This window comes from Podarcis melisellensis (assembly GCF_964234715.1).
Source record: "Podarcis melisellensis genome assembly, chromosome: Z".
NCBI lineage: Eukaryota > Metazoa > Chordata > Lepidosauria > Squamata > Lacertidae > Podarcis > Podarcis melisellensis.
Window position 1 is genome coordinate 28922783 of NC_138547.1, and position 18423 is coordinate 28941205.

At 41.5% G+C, this 18423-nt stretch overlaps 1 long non-coding RNA gene across 2 annotated transcripts; it reads right to left on the minus strand.

Moving 5' to 3' along the window:
• Positions 1 to 1837: 1837 nt before the first annotated feature.
• On the minus strand, positions 1838 to 18152 carry LOC309362080. 2 transcript variants are annotated; one of them, XR_014164780.1, is made up of 3 exons: positions 17964 to 18152; positions 7845 to 7910; positions 1838 to 2263 (listed from the first exon to the last, which is right to left on the minus strand). It is a non-coding gene; the product is annotated as an uncharacterized lncRNA (long non-coding RNA). The 2 variants fall into 2 exon arrangements; XR_014164781.1 differs by lacking the exon at positions 1838 to 2263 and adding an exon at positions 6575 to 7144.
• Positions 18153 to 18423: the final 271 nt, after the last annotated feature.

Here is an 18423-nt window from a genome sequence, read left to right on the forward strand (position 1 = left end):
AAGCTCTAGAATGGAAACAAACTCATGGAAGACATTGCCTTGTTTGCTTCAGGCTCCTAAAACTTGTGACCCATGAAGCCAAATGCATAGGCCAGGATGTAAAGAACTGGATCCAGCCAGTGGGCATAATTGTTACCTCTTGTATCTCCCATGAGCAAAATCTGAGAGATAGGTGTGGTCACCTACCTGTCAGTCACCTGTTATCACAATGATGGTAGGTAACCCACTTTTGCCCACAAGGCACAGCCTACAATGTGTGATGATCAACTGATTATAGGGTAATCTCAAGCTCTGTGCAAAGAGCTCCGCAAGTGGCAACAATCAGCTGTTGGCACTTGCAACAGGGCTTTGCAAGACCTCACAGTTAATCAGTGGACCCTAGCACTCTGCACACTCCTCTACAAGACCTGCTCAGCAGATGTCACTGGTTTCTGGCTGACTATTCTCTTGTTGGGTTGATGGCTAGTTAACAACCCAGAATGAAAGTCAACAGGAGCCAGGAATCTCTTTTTTGTGTTTGAATGGGCAGTTGTGTGTGTGTGTGTGTGTGTGTGTGTGTGTGAGAGAGAGAGAGAGAGAGAGAGAGAGAGAGATCTGAATTGGCTGAAGGCACATTGAGGGGACCCTACAAGGTAATTTGTAGTGAGGATGGACAAATCTGTCACTTGGTTTCTCTCAGTTTCTATTTTTTTCCAGTCTTAACTTCAGTTCACATTCACACATTAGTTTATGAGGTAGGGGGAAAATTCTCATGAAAATTCATTTTAGTGTGAATTTCTCCCATTACGCACATTTTTTAATGCCATTTAGAGTACTGTGCACATTTTTGCAAGGCACTTTCCTCAGTATAATGCATTGTTGTATACTACTTACATGAATATATGCAGTTTCGTACTCACTTTTGCTTACTATAGTCATTTTTGTACAAATTACAAATTATTGGTTGGAGAACTGCATTGTAAAATTCAAAGCAGCATTGATTTTGAAGGATAGCTGTGTTTCTATTTCCATGTTGTTTGTGGTAGTGCAAATTAGGTACATTAAGACACTTTAAAGGATACTGAACCCCGTTGGCTCCAAATATACTTCCCATCCCCTAAGCCTCACAGCCATGCTGTGTGTGTGTGTTGCTGTGTGTGTGTTCATTGGGGTACCTGGAATTTAATTTAATTGGAGTTGGGGTACCTGGAATTTACTTTGCAAAACCCCAATGTGATCACTAACCACACTATTAATCACACCTGGCTTGGCCCCAGCCATACCTGCTTCAAAAGCTAATGCAATACAGGAAATTTGAGAGTCAATGAAGTCAGCTTACAGAAGACAAGAGGAGAATCTTTAGTAACATGCTGAGGGTCATGCAGGAGGACTGTGAACTCCAGAATGAACCCTTGGCTTGCTTGTTGCCTATCCCCATGATGTTACATGTGAAAGAGCAATGCCCATCTGTTTTAGTAATACATATCACCTGGATATGTTGCACAGTCTCTTCTTAAACTTGGAAAAATCAATTTGCCACAGAGCCCTTCTTCCAGAAAGCATGCCCTTTCTGAATTAAAATTCACCAACAGTCGTTTCTCAGGTAAAACTGTCACTGACATCATTAAGAATGATTTCTGATGAGGAGCGATATAGGTGCATTGCTGTGCATAAGAACAAAATGCCCTGGTTTTTGTGTGTATGTCTTCTATGATATTCATTTCCTCCTTTGGAGGGAAGGAAAGTGTGTGTGTGTTTACTTGTGTAAGCAGGCAGGCAGGCAGGCAGGCAGGCAGGCAAACAGATACAATACTTGCTTTTATAACTGTGACAAGCAGGCATTTATTTATGTCAACATTCATATCAATTTAGAATTCCATGCATTCTTAACCTTGATGAACAGCAACAGGAGGCATAGTCTGTGTACCTGTGTGCACAAATAGTGGAGTTGTATGTCTGTACAGTTAATCACATGTAGTATTCAAGAACTATACAGTCCATGTACCCAGGTACACAATAGTTGAGCTATACAAATCAAGCAGCTATACACAAACACTAGTATATGTCTAGAAGCAGCTTGTAGATGCATTCAGTGTAATTCAATCTAACAACAACATCAGTTGGGGGTGGGTGATGGACAAACAGGGTGTCAGGTTTGGGCCATGGGTGGCTGTAAGAAATGAGGGAGGAGCCAATGAAGAAAAGCCGTAGAGCAAGCCAAACCGAAGGGCTAACCAGGAGGCAAAGGCAATGAGCACTCCAGAAGAAAGGGCTGAAGGAAAATCTGGAAGACAAGATCAGAGAATAAGCCAAGAGTCAGGGCAAAGAGCAAGAAGATAAATTAAAAAATTACACCAGTACTCATGAAAATCATGTTGCTGAAGCAAGCCTGGAAAAAGGAAACCCTTTATATTCTTTCTGTTCATAAGGAGCCACTGATCAGCCTGGGTGGGCCACTGTAGGAAGCTGCCCCATGGCAAGTCCGACCATTGCTCCACCTAGGTCAATATTGTTTACACTGACTGTCAACAGTTCTCCAGGATTTCAGGCAGAGGATATTTCCAGCCCTTACTGGAAATGCCAGGGATGGAACCTAGGAGCTTCTGAATGGAAAACAGACACTCAGACACTGAGCTTTGGCTGTTTCCCTAAGGTGGAGTGAGTCTTGAAAATTATTCACTTAGAAGGTTGCTACCTGCATTTCTGTGGTTCATCACACAATGCAAGCAGGAGTGGCCAGCTTGGGAGGGTAGTGCCACTGCTGCTTAGTTAGATGTTGGTGTGGGGTGTGGGTGTGTAGGGTGGTGGCGAGTTTGAGCTTGTGTGGGCATACCAGCAATTGTGCCAGATTGTCTTGGGCAGTGTACTCACTCAACTTCAATTTCACCACTGCCCTCCCCTGCACCACTCAGGTAAGCAACAGGGACACCACTGTTGAGAGGGCAACTCTGTGATTCTGCCCTTCCATGTCAACCGCTCCTGCAACACAGTCACGCATGGAAACAAGCATCTATTGGCATGGACTGCAATTCAAGATTCTGACAAAATTTAACTTTGAAAGCCCTAATCCAGATTGGGACTTGCAAGGCTGCCTTCTCCTGTATGAATCTTAGAACCTCAGGTTGTGCAGTGGATCACTGTGCCTGGCTATTAACCAGAAGGTTGGTGGTTCAAGTCCCACCAGGAGTAGCTGTGGACACAAAAGCCTGGACACAAAAGTTATTTTTGAGCCATCTTTAAGGAAATTCTCCAAAAAATCAACACTTCTGACAAGGGTTGCCATACATCTGGCTATTTCTGATGGACGAATCTCAGGTGTGTCTGGGGAGACCTGGACATATGACAGCCCTACCTCTGGGTCCCTTCCTGCTAACAATTCTGCGATTCATTTTTGAGATCTACTATTGAGAGCATCTTGTGACTGCCTACTGAGGCACGCTTTGTTGCAACGTGTGACAGGGGTTTTCCATCACAAAAATATGTATGTGAAACTACTTGCCCTGAAAGGTTAGACCAAGGATGTGGAACCTTTTTTAATCAGAAGGTCACCTTCCTTTTGGGATCCACATGCCATGGTAGGTGGGGACATAGGCAAAAGTGGGCAAAACAACACGTGCAAATTTTACCTTTGCAAAGTAGGCAATTTTTTTCACCCATGCTGCATCTGCATTATGCATTTAAAGTACTATGATCCCACTTTAAATAGACTTGGCTTCCCCCAAAGAATTCTGGGAGATGTAGTGTGTTACAGGTACTGAGAGTTGTTAGGAGACCCATATTTCCCTCACAGAGCTACAACTTCCAGAGGGATCGACTGTTAACCTACACTTAGAACTGTAGCTCTGTCAGGGGAATAGGAGTTTCCTAACAATTCACAGCAACCTGAACATAACAAAGTTCCCAGGATTCTTTGGGAGAAGCTATAACTGTTTAAAATGGTATTACAGTAATACCTCCACGAATGTCCGCCTTGCCTAGCGTCCATTCCAGCGAACATCCGTGGCAAACCTGGAAGTACCGGAACGGGTTGCTTCCGGATTTGCCGCTCATGCATGCACAGAAGCGATAAATCATGCTTCACGCATACGCAGAAGTGCAAACTGCTCCGCGCACGTGCGCAGATGCAGCACTTTGCCCTGTGTCCTTTTCGGCTAGCGGCTGGGGCTCTGGAACTGATCCCGGCTGCAAAACAAGGCATGACTGTATACTGCTTTAGATGTATAGTGCAGATGGAACCTAAGTGTTTATAGAAAGACTTTTGATTAAAATTAAATTTAAACATTAACTGGTGTTTTTCAATACTGTTCAATACAAATCTGTGGGGTTTTTTTAAAGTAAACAAAAACAAACAAGAAAAATGAGGATACTTCCTTCTCATTCCAAATATTGAAAGTCTCACTAATGTTTTATTTTTTTAAAAAAATAATTTTTATTAAGGTTTTCCAAATTAAAACAAATAAAATCCAATTCATAAACTTTTTCCAATATCCAGGACTTCCCCTCCCCACCCCCTCTTGTGTTCCAAATCTTCCAAAAAAGCAATGATATTCAACAAATTCTTATTCCCAAAATACACTCATCATCAATAACTCAATTTATCCAAATTTCCATCCCCTAAGGTCGACCTATTCCCTTCCACGAGTTCCCCCCTTTCAGATATAATACAGATGAAAATAGAATAAAAACAAACAATAATTTTACAACCTTTGGATTCCAAATTTCCCTCCCCTCTTTCCCTGTTGCGTTCCCCCTATCCCTCCACTTCTAGTGTCTTCCTGATGAACCCACCTTTCACTAAACCCACATCCCTCTGGTTCTTTACCGGTCTTTTTTTTTTTTTAAAATGGCATATATTAAACTTCTGGCATTTTTAAAATTACAGATGTCCAATCATAGAAGGAGTCTATCAAAGGGGGCCCATTTCTTCTATCCAGATTTTTATATCCAGGAGTATAAACTCCAATTTTATATCCATAAGCTTGTCAAATCTGGATATCCCAAATGTTCCCACATTCTGTCCAGTTCTTGTTGTTTCCTTGTTCTTGTCAATCACTCTCCTCCTTTTTACTTCCCTGTTCCCTCACAGAAATGTTCTTTTTCCAAAGGCTTCTAGTGTCTCTACAGAGGCTTGTTATTCAGGAGCAAAACATTACATCATGTTCCTTTCATTTTTCAACAGATTAATCCATTGTTTCCAGTAAAGTGTAGGCCTCTGTAGACAAAATAATGTTCCATTTCTGCAGTTTCCCAGGAGATTAAAAGTTCTATCCAACTGTTCAAGTTTCCCGTCGAAAACACATGCAATGTCCCTCAGCTCCTCTAGGTGGATTACAATAACAAAGTTCCCTTCCAGATCACATCCGCCAGTCCAAATAACTTATAAATCCTTATTTGAAACAATTTATCTCCAATTTATAACAAATGTAGCCGGCAAAGTCCTCATAACAAAGTCTCAATTTCATTCTTCCGTTTTGACAGCTCTTTGACAGCTGTCAAAACCTCCGTTGTTCTTCTCCAGGCATTTTCACGAATCGCTCCAGGGATTCCGGGGGGGTTACTTTTTAATACAAATTCCACTTTTCTCCTCCAGCTCAATCTTATAAATTTCCCTCGCGAAGTTGCTAGTTCGGCAAGATAAGGTTCTTCTCGATCTTAGTTATCCAGTCCTTTGTTTTGACTCTTCTACAATTCGGGGGGGGGGGGCTGACTTCCTTTTTTCCACCTCCCCCGTTCGCTCCAAATTCTAAAAATTTATCCCTCTTTTTAGTCCATATTCCAATTACTCACGGGTTCTTCTTTTGGGTCCAAATTTTCAATAGAAGAAGTCAGCGCTCTCCGCCGGATGGCATGCGGCTGCGCTCGGCAGGGATAGCAGAGGACTCAAAGCACCACGCTCCTCCCCGGCACCCGATCCGTAGCCTTTAAAAAGGCTCCTTCACGAATCGAGAGGGCGCTGACGGTGCCAGCCGAGTCTCCATGTCCACGGCCTCCGTGGCCGTGGTTTTTAAGGGTCCCCGCATCGCCGGTGCGGTAGGACCCAGCCCCTGCCGAGCAGGCTCCCTCCGGAGCTCGGAGGGAGCCCGCCATTCGGCGATGGCGCCGACCCGGAAGTCGAAAGTCTCACTAATGTTTTAAAATAATCTTTTTCTGAACAATAGAAGCAAGAATGTTTCCACTGGAAGATTATAATTCAGGAAATGTTCACCTTTGCCTACAAAGTAAACCAAGTCAGTGTCCTATTTTTAAAGTGATTGGGGGGAGCCTCAAATTTAATTTGGCATTTCACCTTTGTAATTAAGAGCCATCTGTCTTTATTTCTTTATCCTAGCTCTGCCTCTTTGCCTGGATTCTTGTCGGGAGATGAATGGAATTTATGGAATAAGTTCAATATACTGAAGAGAAAGCTACCACATTATAAATGAACATTCATAGCTTTTATGAATGAAGTGGCCAAATGGTTGCATCTCAGCGAGTCACCAACATTAGTACTTCATAACAAAATTTAGGACAGAAATGTAAGGGCACCTTACAAATTTATTTATTTTATTTACATTATTTATAACCCACTCTTCACAACCTCAGAGTAAGAAATAACATCAAAACAATACAATAAAGCAATGTTTCAATTAAATACAAACTAATGTGAAACCAATACTATACTAGCAGCATAACTACATCAGCTCAACAATGGGTACCACTTTCATCAAAAGCATTGATGAATAGTGACAGGTTCACCAGGTGCTGAAAATCCCAGCAATACTGGTGCAACATACACTTGAGAAAATAGAGCAGTTCAAAGCTGGGGGCCCCACTATTGAGATATCTAAAAGTTAAGGATCAGAGATGGGGGGTGTTGGTGGTGAACAGCATCAAGTCAGCAATCAAATTTCATTCATTGGTGTCCAGTTATACACAAGCAGGTACTCTACAATATTAGACCATAATAAGTGGCCAGTCTCAGTTATGTGGAGTGCTTAAACAGGTGCATATTGTTATGTACTGAAGTTCTCACCCTGGGCCAGCAGGGGGATACTGTAGATAGTTATGCAAATAAGGGATCGAAAGTGACATTCAGTGATTGGATAGTTACAGAAAGCGGTTACAGTTGCGTTGTAGTGGAGCTCTATATAAGCAGGCTGGCTGAACCCTTCAGTTCAGTTCTGTCCTGGCCTGTGAATAAACAAGAGATGTTTGAAGAATCACTGTGTCATCTGATACGTTCACCCACAACTTAACACATATTCCACTCAACACCTGGGATAGTCAAGCCTATCAATTCTGATTTTTCTCTGTTACACATTTTCCCAGTCTTATTTTCAGTTCACCACATATCTTCAAAAGTCTGCTTAAAAGAAAAAGAGTCCCCATCAGCATACTGTATCTGTGTATATTTATCCTAATATGCATACTTCTGTATGCAATTTTGCCTGATGCACATATTTCCCCAAACAAATTCTCCTAATAATGCATATTTGTATATTATATGCATTTTAATGCACACTTTCCCATAATACATATCTATTTTTGCACCTTTTATATTTGATTGGAGAACTAAATTGCAAAATCCATGGAAATGAAAAGTTCAAAGGATGACTGAACTTCAGAACACATATTGTTGCAGAAAAGTTAAGTTTGCATTAACATGCTAGCCAAACCATATTTCTCCTTCATCCCTACTCAATTCATGAGATGGTCAGTGCAGTGACATTAGTACTGGAGGTGGGGGGGGCTGCTCCAGCCCCCCATTGCATGATTATCTGGACATGAATGCACATATGACTATACCAAGCTTCTACTTTACATGGTGTTTTACCACTGGGTCAAAAGCATGAGTGCAGAAGGGAAATGGCATACAGTTCCCTTACCTTTCTTTATTGTCTCCTCTGTGCTGAATGACAGACTACAAGCCTTCTGGGCAAAGTTTGATGGTGCTATATAAAATAAGAACAGCAGAAACAACAACAAAGGATGAGAAGAATTTTGGTGCACTATATTCAGAGACTGTCCTCCAGAGAGGGCACTACAGTAGTCTGGTCCAGTAATAACTGGTTCATGTATGACTACAGCTGGGTCCACTAAGGTCAAATATTTTCCTTCTGCCCACAGCTTTTCTGGATCCAACCTCAAGATACTACAGCTCAATATGTCAGGCCCACATAATTTGTGAAACTCCCCCTCCCCATGAGGCAACAGAAGCTTGTGCCCACACCTAGTAAATGACAACTGAACAATCCTGATTTTGCAGTTCCAGCCTTGCAAAGAAACAAAAAAACTATAGGCTGTGCTTCAGTGAACTCTCTCTACTGATTTTCTTTCTGTGTCTTTTGTGTTTGCTTGTACTAGTGTGGCTTCTAGCAGGTGAGGTAGGGTGGTTGAGTGTGTGTTCGCATTTGGCAAATTGTGCTGTTTTCTTCCCATCTGCTTTCAACTTTTCATTGTTGTGCATGCTCTTCCCCCTTAAAAAAAGAAGAAGCAATGGCAAGACCTTAAAAACAACAACAAGGGGTGGTATTAATGGAGGGTGGGTATAGATGGCAAGTTGCTTGCATATGAGTTGGTTCATGCCGACACTAAACCTCATGAACTCTATGATTTGTAGAATTCAACTTAATGAAGCTTTTCAATAAACTGGATCTAAAGGTTCCCTATCCCCAAGAGCAGGAATCTTTCACCTATAGGAGGAGATGTATTTTCAGAGGAGGGGAACCTTTGGGTCTATTCCCTCATCTCTTCGAAGCCAGTGGCAGCAGTGATTCTCCAAACATAAAAGCAATGGCAAAATTCCCTCTGATGGCCATTTAGCACATTTTTAAATCCTCACATCTATAAGCAAGTTGGTACCCTTGCCTCTCTGAGCCGAATAATATAACTTAATTTCAGCTTTCTGATCATAACAATTCAAAGGGAATGTTATGCAATTTATTCATCTTTGCTTGCAGGAATTCATCAAACAATCGCAGCTTAATGCCCCAGTTTCCCTCCCTATTTGCACAGATGAAGAATTATACCAGCTCCAGCTCAGCAAGGGATAGCAGCATTAAAGACACTGCATGGGGAATTTTTCCACTCATATTGCTAAAATCCTTCTCAAAGCCTCTATTGCTATTGAGGTAGCAAACACCAGCCTCTCCACCGCAGGGGCTCCCAGTCCCGTGGCATTAACCAGGAGAGATAGGAGGCAAAGAAATTGTAAATCTCTAATGAGCCATGCAGCCAACCTGAACTGGGATTGTTCCCTTCGCCTTTCTAACCCTGCCAATATAATCCTGCTAACCTCTTCCCCTTTTGCTGGGTTTAGACTGAGGCTGGCCCAAAATTTGCCTCAAATCTTCCCACAAAATATTTCCAGTCCCTGAAGAAAATGGGGGACTGATTTTCTACTACTCATGTCTCATGCTTTTCTCATTATAAGTCTTTTTAGAGCAGAGGCCTGGAGACAAATCCTGCAATCTGTTTTTCTTACTGTGCAATACATAAGACACCAAGAGTACTTTAGAAAACATTCTTGGCTGACCCTTTCTTGGGCAGGTTGTTGGTTAATGGTCTAAGATGGTTGATGTTTCAGTACTGGGAGCATATGACTGATGGTTGGGGATCTCTGTATTTTTGAAAGAGGTGATACCCCTCCAGCTGAGGAGAAAGTACACCTGTGTTTGAGAGGGAGTGAGAAGGTGCTCGTGCAGAAAGAGGGCTTATAATTGGAGTGTGTCTGGGGGAACAAAACCCACCCTACTGTTAGACAAAGTGAGGCAATGGTTTTGGTTGTCAAGAAATGCAGCAAATTCTTTACTTCCTTTAATTTATTGTAGTGTATGTTCTTCCCTGCTAGAGATGAAGAAGAAGAACACTTCTGGGATCTTCTGTCTCAGCTGGCCTTGGGTACCATGTTCCTTGTCTTATTGTGGGTGGGGGTTGCCACCACAAATAGCAAAATATATTGGGCCAGCTTTGCTGGTTGTGTGCATCGTGCCTGCTAAGGGTTTCTCTTGCCTGGTGTATGTAGCATTACCATGGTGGAGGGAGTTGTCAAATTTGGTTCTCTCTGTTTCTTGTTTTTCTGGTCTTAAATACAGTCCTCCAGATTTGCATTAAAAAAAAAAATCCTCATGAAATTTCTTCAATATTTTATTGTTTATTTCTTCTATTGTTAAAAAACATTTTTGCCTGCAGTCTGACTAATGTGCATGATTTTGCAAGCAATTTCTTTTAATATAATGCATTTTTGTATGCTGTTTTCATTGATGTATGCATTTCCTATGCACATTTCTGCCTAGTATGTGCATTTTAGTAAACATGCACCTCCCCTTCCACTCTACAATTTCCTCCCTCTGTTTTGTTTTCTGTACTGTAGAAATTTAAACTGTAAGTTCCTGTTTGTGTGTGTTGTGTTTTCTTTCTATGTGTGATAATGTTATGCTACAAAGCACACTGGATATTACCGTACTTGCATTATATAACAGTACTGTCAGGTGCTTTGGGGCTCCCACAAAATTCTGTACACCCAATCTACACAAATAAATGCCAGCTAAGGAATTTCTCTGTTGCCTGTGTCTTTCACAGCTGGCAGACTCATGGGCATCCTGTACTTCCACCCACTGGAGAAAGAAGAGGAGTGGGGGGGGGACGCGCTGCCTCCGGCAGCGCGATCCCAGTGGGTGCTATCGTGGCTGCCCCCCACCCGTGCTGGGCACCACACCCTCACAGGTGGCATGTCACGACCCCAGGACACGCGCCAGCCTTGCCCCTGCCTGCTCTCCACTACTCCCCGGTGCCAGAGCATGAAGCTCCACCACTGCTTCCGCCTGCCCACCAGTTTATTCATTTTTCTGCTGCTGCATTGCTAAAGCGACTGTATTGCTTTCTTCCAGCTGCCATCAATAATTTCCCTGCATCATCCAGCGTTGGACTATGACAGTCCTCCATCTTAAGTGACATCATTTCTGACTCTGGCAGCCTTCTGTTCATAAACCTTCTTGAGATGTATGATGACTCAGTGGGAAATTACTGGCTTTTTGACATTGCCTGGCCAATTTCTCTGGCTCTGGCTCTCCTGAAATTTTCAGCTCCCCACCCCCGATTTATGCTGTGAAACGTTTTGGAAGCGCTTTATTTCTCCAGCAGCGTGATTTGATGGTCAGCTTACTAAGGCAAAGACTGCTGTGCTGGAGTAATGAAGCAACTCAGGAAAAAGCAACCCCAATGTGCAACACTTTATATATATTCTACATACATACATACATACATACATATGCACATACATAATTGTATTTCTATGCTACCTTTCCATAGTTCGAACCATGCTCAAGATAGTTAACAACATGAAAAAATACATAACTACAACATAGGAACAGTAGTAATAATAAATAAAGCATTAAAAGGCACAACAAAACTGAACAATCTAAAATAAAGATACAAAAACCAACAACAGCAACAACCTCCTTCCCAACAAAACTACCCAAACAATACCCTAGCCCAAGATTCTGTTAAGCAGCTTCACCCAGGCCAGGTGGGGGAAAACCTACAAGGCAGGGAGCAGGTCTTCCGGGACTTACAGCCCTATTCTCTTGACTGTGATTTAACTGTTTCAATAGAATTGTAGAGTTGCAAGGTATTCCAGGGGTCAAGGTATCCCAGGGTAATAAATCTAATTAATAATAATATGGATAGAGAAGGTTGGGTTGAGTTGAATAGGGCAGTCACATCACTGATCTCTTTTCTATCCTGGTCAACAAGATCAGCCCTCCTGCTCCCCTTTGCATGAATGCAAAACTGCAATAACAAAAATGGGAGCTTTGCCTTGAGGACTAATGAACTGCAGTAGCCATGTGTGTGTCCATAAACTGAGGAGTGACCAAAGTACATATTTCTTTGTTTTTCTAGCAGGGGAGGGGCGTTTGGTTTGATAGAGTTCCAATATCAGGGTGAAGATCTATGAGTCTTACCATCAGTGGTGTTTGCTTTCTCACTTTCCAGCCTTGCAAAACAACAACAATATGCCCTTTATTATATTATGCAAAGATGGTTTGCGCTACAAATGTTGCAACCTAATTGGGACGCAAAACTTGTTAAAATCTAACCACAGACCAGCTTCACAGAGCAACTCAGAACAAGAGAGCATTGAACTGATTCACTGTTGTTAACCTCTGCCCTTCCTGGGAGCTAAAAACTGTTCAAGTCAAGCTTTTAAGCAGGAGAACCTCAAGACCTTCCCAAAGAAAGAAGGATGATAATTTAGAGCATCAAGGACTATCTAAACCAAAATCTCCATTCAAGGTGGTCAAAGTTGGCATTTACTGGCAGGTATCAATCAGCAACTGGTAAGTGACCAGAAATTCTTCACATGGAATTTTTTTCTGTAGGAGAAAGGGAGGAAAAACAGCTGGAAAGCAATCATAACAAGAGCCTTGCAGAGCTTAGAGGAATATGAAGTATAAAGAGATGATTATTTCCTGTGGATATTGATGATGAATTGAAGGGGATCTGGAGCAAATAAGAAAAATGACCGCCCTCAGAGATGTCTGAACTTGCCTTGTTTCAAGGTTAAAGGGGGTGGTGGAAGAAACATCCTTCCTGGAACACCTGAGGCCTCAGCATAAGGAGAGTACTAAATATCTGGGTCACAAGTAATCAGAAGTTAGAACTTCCTCTTGGCCCCTTTTCATTTAATTAATCCTTCCTCCAGTTGGACAATGTGGCGACAGTGTTAGTTATTACAGGGGACATTTTACAGAGGAAATTAATTCATGTCAAAGAAATTGCATGATGTGCTAAGTAGCAAGATAAATAAGCAAACTCTGTCTCCCTTCCTTTAAAAAAAGAAAAGAAAAAAGACCCTGCTTGGGTTGCCTTACTGAAAGGCTACCCACAGGGAGTCTTGCTTCTGTAAACCAGTTACTGTAGTAGATATAATCAGAGTTTGTGTTGAAGTTGTCGATCTTTTCTTCATACAGTACTCTGAGTGAATGGCTTCTACAAACCATGAAAGGTTTGGCAATTAAAAGGGAGGGTGTGTGTACAACACTGGATACGCCAAGAGGGTCTGCTGCCTATGAGTGATCCCATGAGGAACAGTGATTTTACCCACTTTTATTTGTTTGTGGAAGATTATGCAATGCAAAAATCCTGCATTTATTCAGCAATTCAAGCTACAGTGAAACAGGCCAAGGGGAGGGAGGAAGATTGCCTGTCAACCACTATCCAGAATTCTGCATCAGCCTTTCCATGCTGGACAATGTGCTGCCAATGCAAAGCAACCCATGGCCACATCCACACCATACATTTAAAGCACCATGACACCATTTTAACAGTTGTGGCTTGCCCCCTCAAAGAATCCTGGGAATTATAGTCTGGTAAGCTGCTGAAAGATGGTAGAAGATACACCCACCCAAGGTATAATTCTCAGAGTGGTTTAACAATCAATCCTGTTGGACTGTGGGAATTATAATTCTATGAGGGGGATAGGGGTTGTCTAGCAATTTTCAGCATCCTTAACAAACTACACTTCCCATGATCGTTTGGGGGAAAGCCATGATTGTTCGAAGTGGAATGATAGTGAATGTATAGTGTGGGTGTTGTTTGTTTGTGGCATCCATCTGTCTCAAGAAACCATGGATTATGCTTATGCCTTCCAGGGATGAAGTCAAATCGCTGTGTTAGCAGCACCAAAGTCACCTCCATAGGCTGCCCAGATGACAAGACCTCACTGATGTGGTCCAAAGGAAATCAGAACAATGGATTTGGCACAAGCTTGGCTGAAGGACATAGGCGTATAAGGTGCCATCCAGACGTAGGTGTCTTGGTGGCTGAAGACTGAAGGCTAAGGAAGTAGGTGTACAAGGCGCCACTCAGACATCTTAGGGACTCCACTCCATATTTGTGTAGGGTTTACTCCATAGCATTTTATTCTCCCAAAGATATCCCACAAGGCAGGAGAGGTTTAGGATCAGAGTTTTCCTTCTCCTAGATGGGCTACCTTTCCAGGTTGATGAGCCCCATCTGCCCCTCACTTCCCTCTACAGCATGTGGAGAACCTGCCTTATCGACTGTTGGACCCACTGTTGGTCTCGTCTGCTCAATCTTCCAGAGCCTGTCTCTGCATGCAGGGGAAGTTCCTATCTCACTAAGGGTTTGAGACCCATCGGCTACCCTCATCTGGTTTAGGCAGTCAGTCGAAACAGTTCCTGGATTGTGGCCACTGTTCCATGCTTCTAGGAGCCACAGGAAGTACCGGATTACCAAATAGGCAGAGTAGGCACTGGCCTATGGGCTCCACACCTATTAAGGGCCCCATGACAACAGATCAAAATAATATTGATTTGATCTAGAAAGAAAATTACAATCAAGCTTTCTTAGTTCAATGTTATCTCACTAGAGTGTGCACACGTGAAACCTCCAGATACGAAGCTTTTTGTGGGTTAGTGTGTCACACGTTCCCACTGACTCCAGATCCTAGTAGAATATTTGCAAGTAGCCCAGTAGAAGCTTTGAGATAATTTGTAAGGGCTCCCCCCCTCGAGATTTCTACTACCTAGGGGCCTCCACAGGGTTTAATCCGGCACTGGCTCCAGTTGAGAGCTGAGTGCAGGATGGGAAGCAAAGGTGGACAAATTACCGAAGAAGGAGCATGACGTGTCCCCCACCAGAGGGACAACCCCCTCCTGCAACACCCCGTACATCCTTGTGTGGATGTGGCTCCTCGCATTAAGAGAAATGGAGCATGTACACATCACTGCTTTGTGGAGAATTAGATGCTAGAAGGAAGGAATTTGCTTCATCAGTGATTACAGGTCCCTGGGAATTTTCCACAAACATAGGTAGCACCACCAGCTTCCTACCTAACACATCATGCATGAGGTATGACCACCCCAGGACATGGGTTTTTTTTAAAAAAATAATATTTATTAAGAATTTAAGAAATACAAAAAAGAAAAGAAAAAGAATTAGACATAACAAAACAATACAATAAAATACAGAAATAAAAACAGTTCATATACATAACAAGACAAAACAAAAACAATTAAAAACACATCCAATACTTTCAATATTATTATCTTTCATTTACTTGTTTCCGCGACCTCCTCACACCTCCCTTTTTGGTATTCCACTTCAATTGATTGTTTCAGCAAATCCTTTCCATCTTCCTCAATTTTCTGTCCTATAATTTATCTTAACACATTCTAACCTTATTTTTCCCTTTAATCCATTTACCATCTATTGTACTTAATTCTTTATAGCATTTCTGCTAAAGCCATGTAACTTCATTCCAACATCTTTCTAACATTCATTAATTTTACAATATTTCTGTAGATAATCTTTAAATTTCTTCCAATCTTCTTCCACTGACTCTTCTCCCTGGTCTCGGATTCTGCCAGTCATTTCCGCCAATTCCATATAGTCCATCAACTTCATCTGCCATTCTTCCCGGGTGGGTAAATCTTGTGTCTTACTTTGCAATGAGTATTCTTGCTGCTGTTGTTGCACACATAAAGAAAGTTCTGTCCTTCTTTGGCACCAATTGGCCGACCATGCCCAGGAGAAAGGCCTCTGGTTTCTTCAGGAAGGTATATTTAAATACCTTTTTCATTTCATTATACATCATCTCCCAGAATGTCTTAATCCTTGGGCACGTCCACCAAAGGTGAAAGAATGTACCTTCAGTCTCATTACATTTCCAACATTTATTGTCAGGTAAATTATAAATTTTTGCAAGCTTGACTGGTGTCATGTACCACCTGTAAATCATTTTCATTAAATTCTCTCTTAGGGCATTACATGCCGTAAATTTCATACCTGTGGTCCATAACTGTTCACAGTCAGCCATCATAATGTTGTGTCCAACATCTTGTGCCCATTTAATCATAGCAGATTTCACCGTTTCATCCTGAGTATTCCATTTCAACAGCAAGTTATACATTCTTGACAAATTCTTAGTTTTGGGATCTAACAATTCTGTTTCCAATTCTGATTTTTCCACCTGGAAGCCCAGTTTTTTGTCCAAATTATATGCCTCCATTATTTGGTAATAATGGAGCCAGTCTCGCACTCTATTTTTTAATTTTTCGAAGCTCTGCAGTTTTATTCTGTCTCCATCTTGTTCCAAAATTTCCCAATATTTCGGCCATTTGGCCTCCATATTGAGTTTTTTCTGAGCCTTCGCTTCCATTGGTGACAACCATCTTGGGGTTTTATTTTCTAACAAATCCTTGTATCTCATCCAGACATTAAACAGTGCTTTTCTAACAATATGGTTTTTAAACGCTTTGTGTGCTTTAACCTTGTCATACCACAAATATGCATGCCAACCAAATACATTGTTAAAACCTTCTAAAAATGAGCAAGTTTGGGTAGGAGACCATGTGGGAGCCACACACCCTCCTTGTGCACACTGATATGGAAGAAAACCTCTCTCTATACACACATACACACACACACACACATGCTATGATGAAAATAAATAAAATGCAGCTGTACAGAATGGGGAACCTTTGTGGGGGATGCCTGGATGAAGGCTAGAGAGGAGTCATTGAGAGCATGTAGAAACTAACCTACTATGCTTAGATAAAACTCAGATTGTCTGCTCCTCCCACTTTTGTCTCTGGCTCCACCCACTAATGGCATGTGGCCCTTGGAAGGTTACCCAAAATGGAATGTGGCCTTTAGGCTGCAAAAAAGGTGTTTCCCACATCTGGGCTGCTGCCCCGATAACCAAAGGATTGCAACAATACACCCTGGGGCCAGGCAGCACCTTCCTTGAATTTGAGGGTGCCCCTACACACCCCTTTGTACCCTGTCTGAAGAAATGGTCAGGGAAATGACGGCAGCAGAATGTAACATACAATGATATTAATCTCTCTGTCCACTTCTGTTTCAAGCCCTGTGGTACATGAAAGGTAACCTAAGAAGTGAATGTTGCCCTTGGAATGAATAAAAACTTCCTTGCTCCTGCCATATAGATAAGAGAAAATAACCACAAGGGCTACTGTTTCATATGTGTTCCTACTGTTTGGTATAGGTTTATATCTTTATGTGTATTTTTGTCTGTCTGTCTGTTTGTCTGTCTATCATCTATCTATCTATCGTCTATCCTTCTATCTATCTATCATCTATCTATCTATCTATCTATCTATCTATCTATCTATCTATCTATCATCTATCTATCTATCTATCTATCTATCATCTATCTATCTATCATCTATCTATCTATCATCTATCTATCTATCTATCTATCTATATCTATCTTCTATCTATCGTCTGTCTATCTATCTATCTATCATCTATCTATCTATCATCTATCTATCTATCTATCTATTTATCCATCTATCATCTATCTATCTATCATCTATCTATCTATCTATCTATCTATCTATCTATCTATCTATCTATCTAATCTATCTATCTATCTATCATCTATCTATTGTCTATCTATCTATATCTATCTATCATCTATCTATCTATCTATCAATCATCTATCTATCATCTATCTATCTATCTATATCATCTATCTATCATCTATCTATCTATCTATCTATCTATCTATCTATCTATCTATCTATCATCTATCTATATCTATCTATCTATCATCTATCTATCTATCTATCTATCTATCATCTATCTATCTATCTATCTATCTATCTATCTATCTATCTATCATCTATCTATCTATCTATCATCTATCTATCATCTATCTGAATTTAGTACTGTATCTGACTTTTCTTTCCTCCACAGAACTTGTTAACTATGCAGACCAAAGTGTAGACCAAAGGAACTAGGCTTCCCATATACAAGGGATTTCGATTTTTTAATTTGATTTTTGTCTGTGATCCTAAGCTCCAAATCTGATAGCACTAACCCCCAAGTAAATACATTAAGCTCAAGCTCTTTCTCTATCAAGCCTTACACACATACAGAAAAAGAGAGGGGAGGGGAAGAGAAAGGCAATGAAAGCAGGACTTATCTGCGGATGTTCCTAGATGCAATCAGCCCACCTTTTTAATGCCCTTGGAATTCCAACCTGGGCATTCGTTCAGAGAAGACAAACCAACTTATTTGGCAGCATAATCCACCTCATGAATTTATGCCTCGCCTCTCCCCAGATTTGAGAGCCTGGAAACACACAATCTTCCCTGCTGCGTTTTTAAGTCTACATCCTCCCAGATACAAGATAAGGGCTTAATAGCTCCAATTCAGAGCTCTTTTCATATTCAGGCATAAGTTATGGATACGGCAACAGATCAGCACTTCTTGGCCATTTTTCATTGGCTCTGGTTCACTGCTTTAAACAGTCTGAGTCAAGGCCATGTTTTAACGCCATAGACGGTCTATTCAAATACCAGTATGACCACATTTTAAAAGCCACCCTGTACCACTTCATTGCCGCAGATGTCCTTTACATCTGGCTGGGGCCATTTCTCTGCATGTCAACAGTAATTCATTTTAACAGCTGTC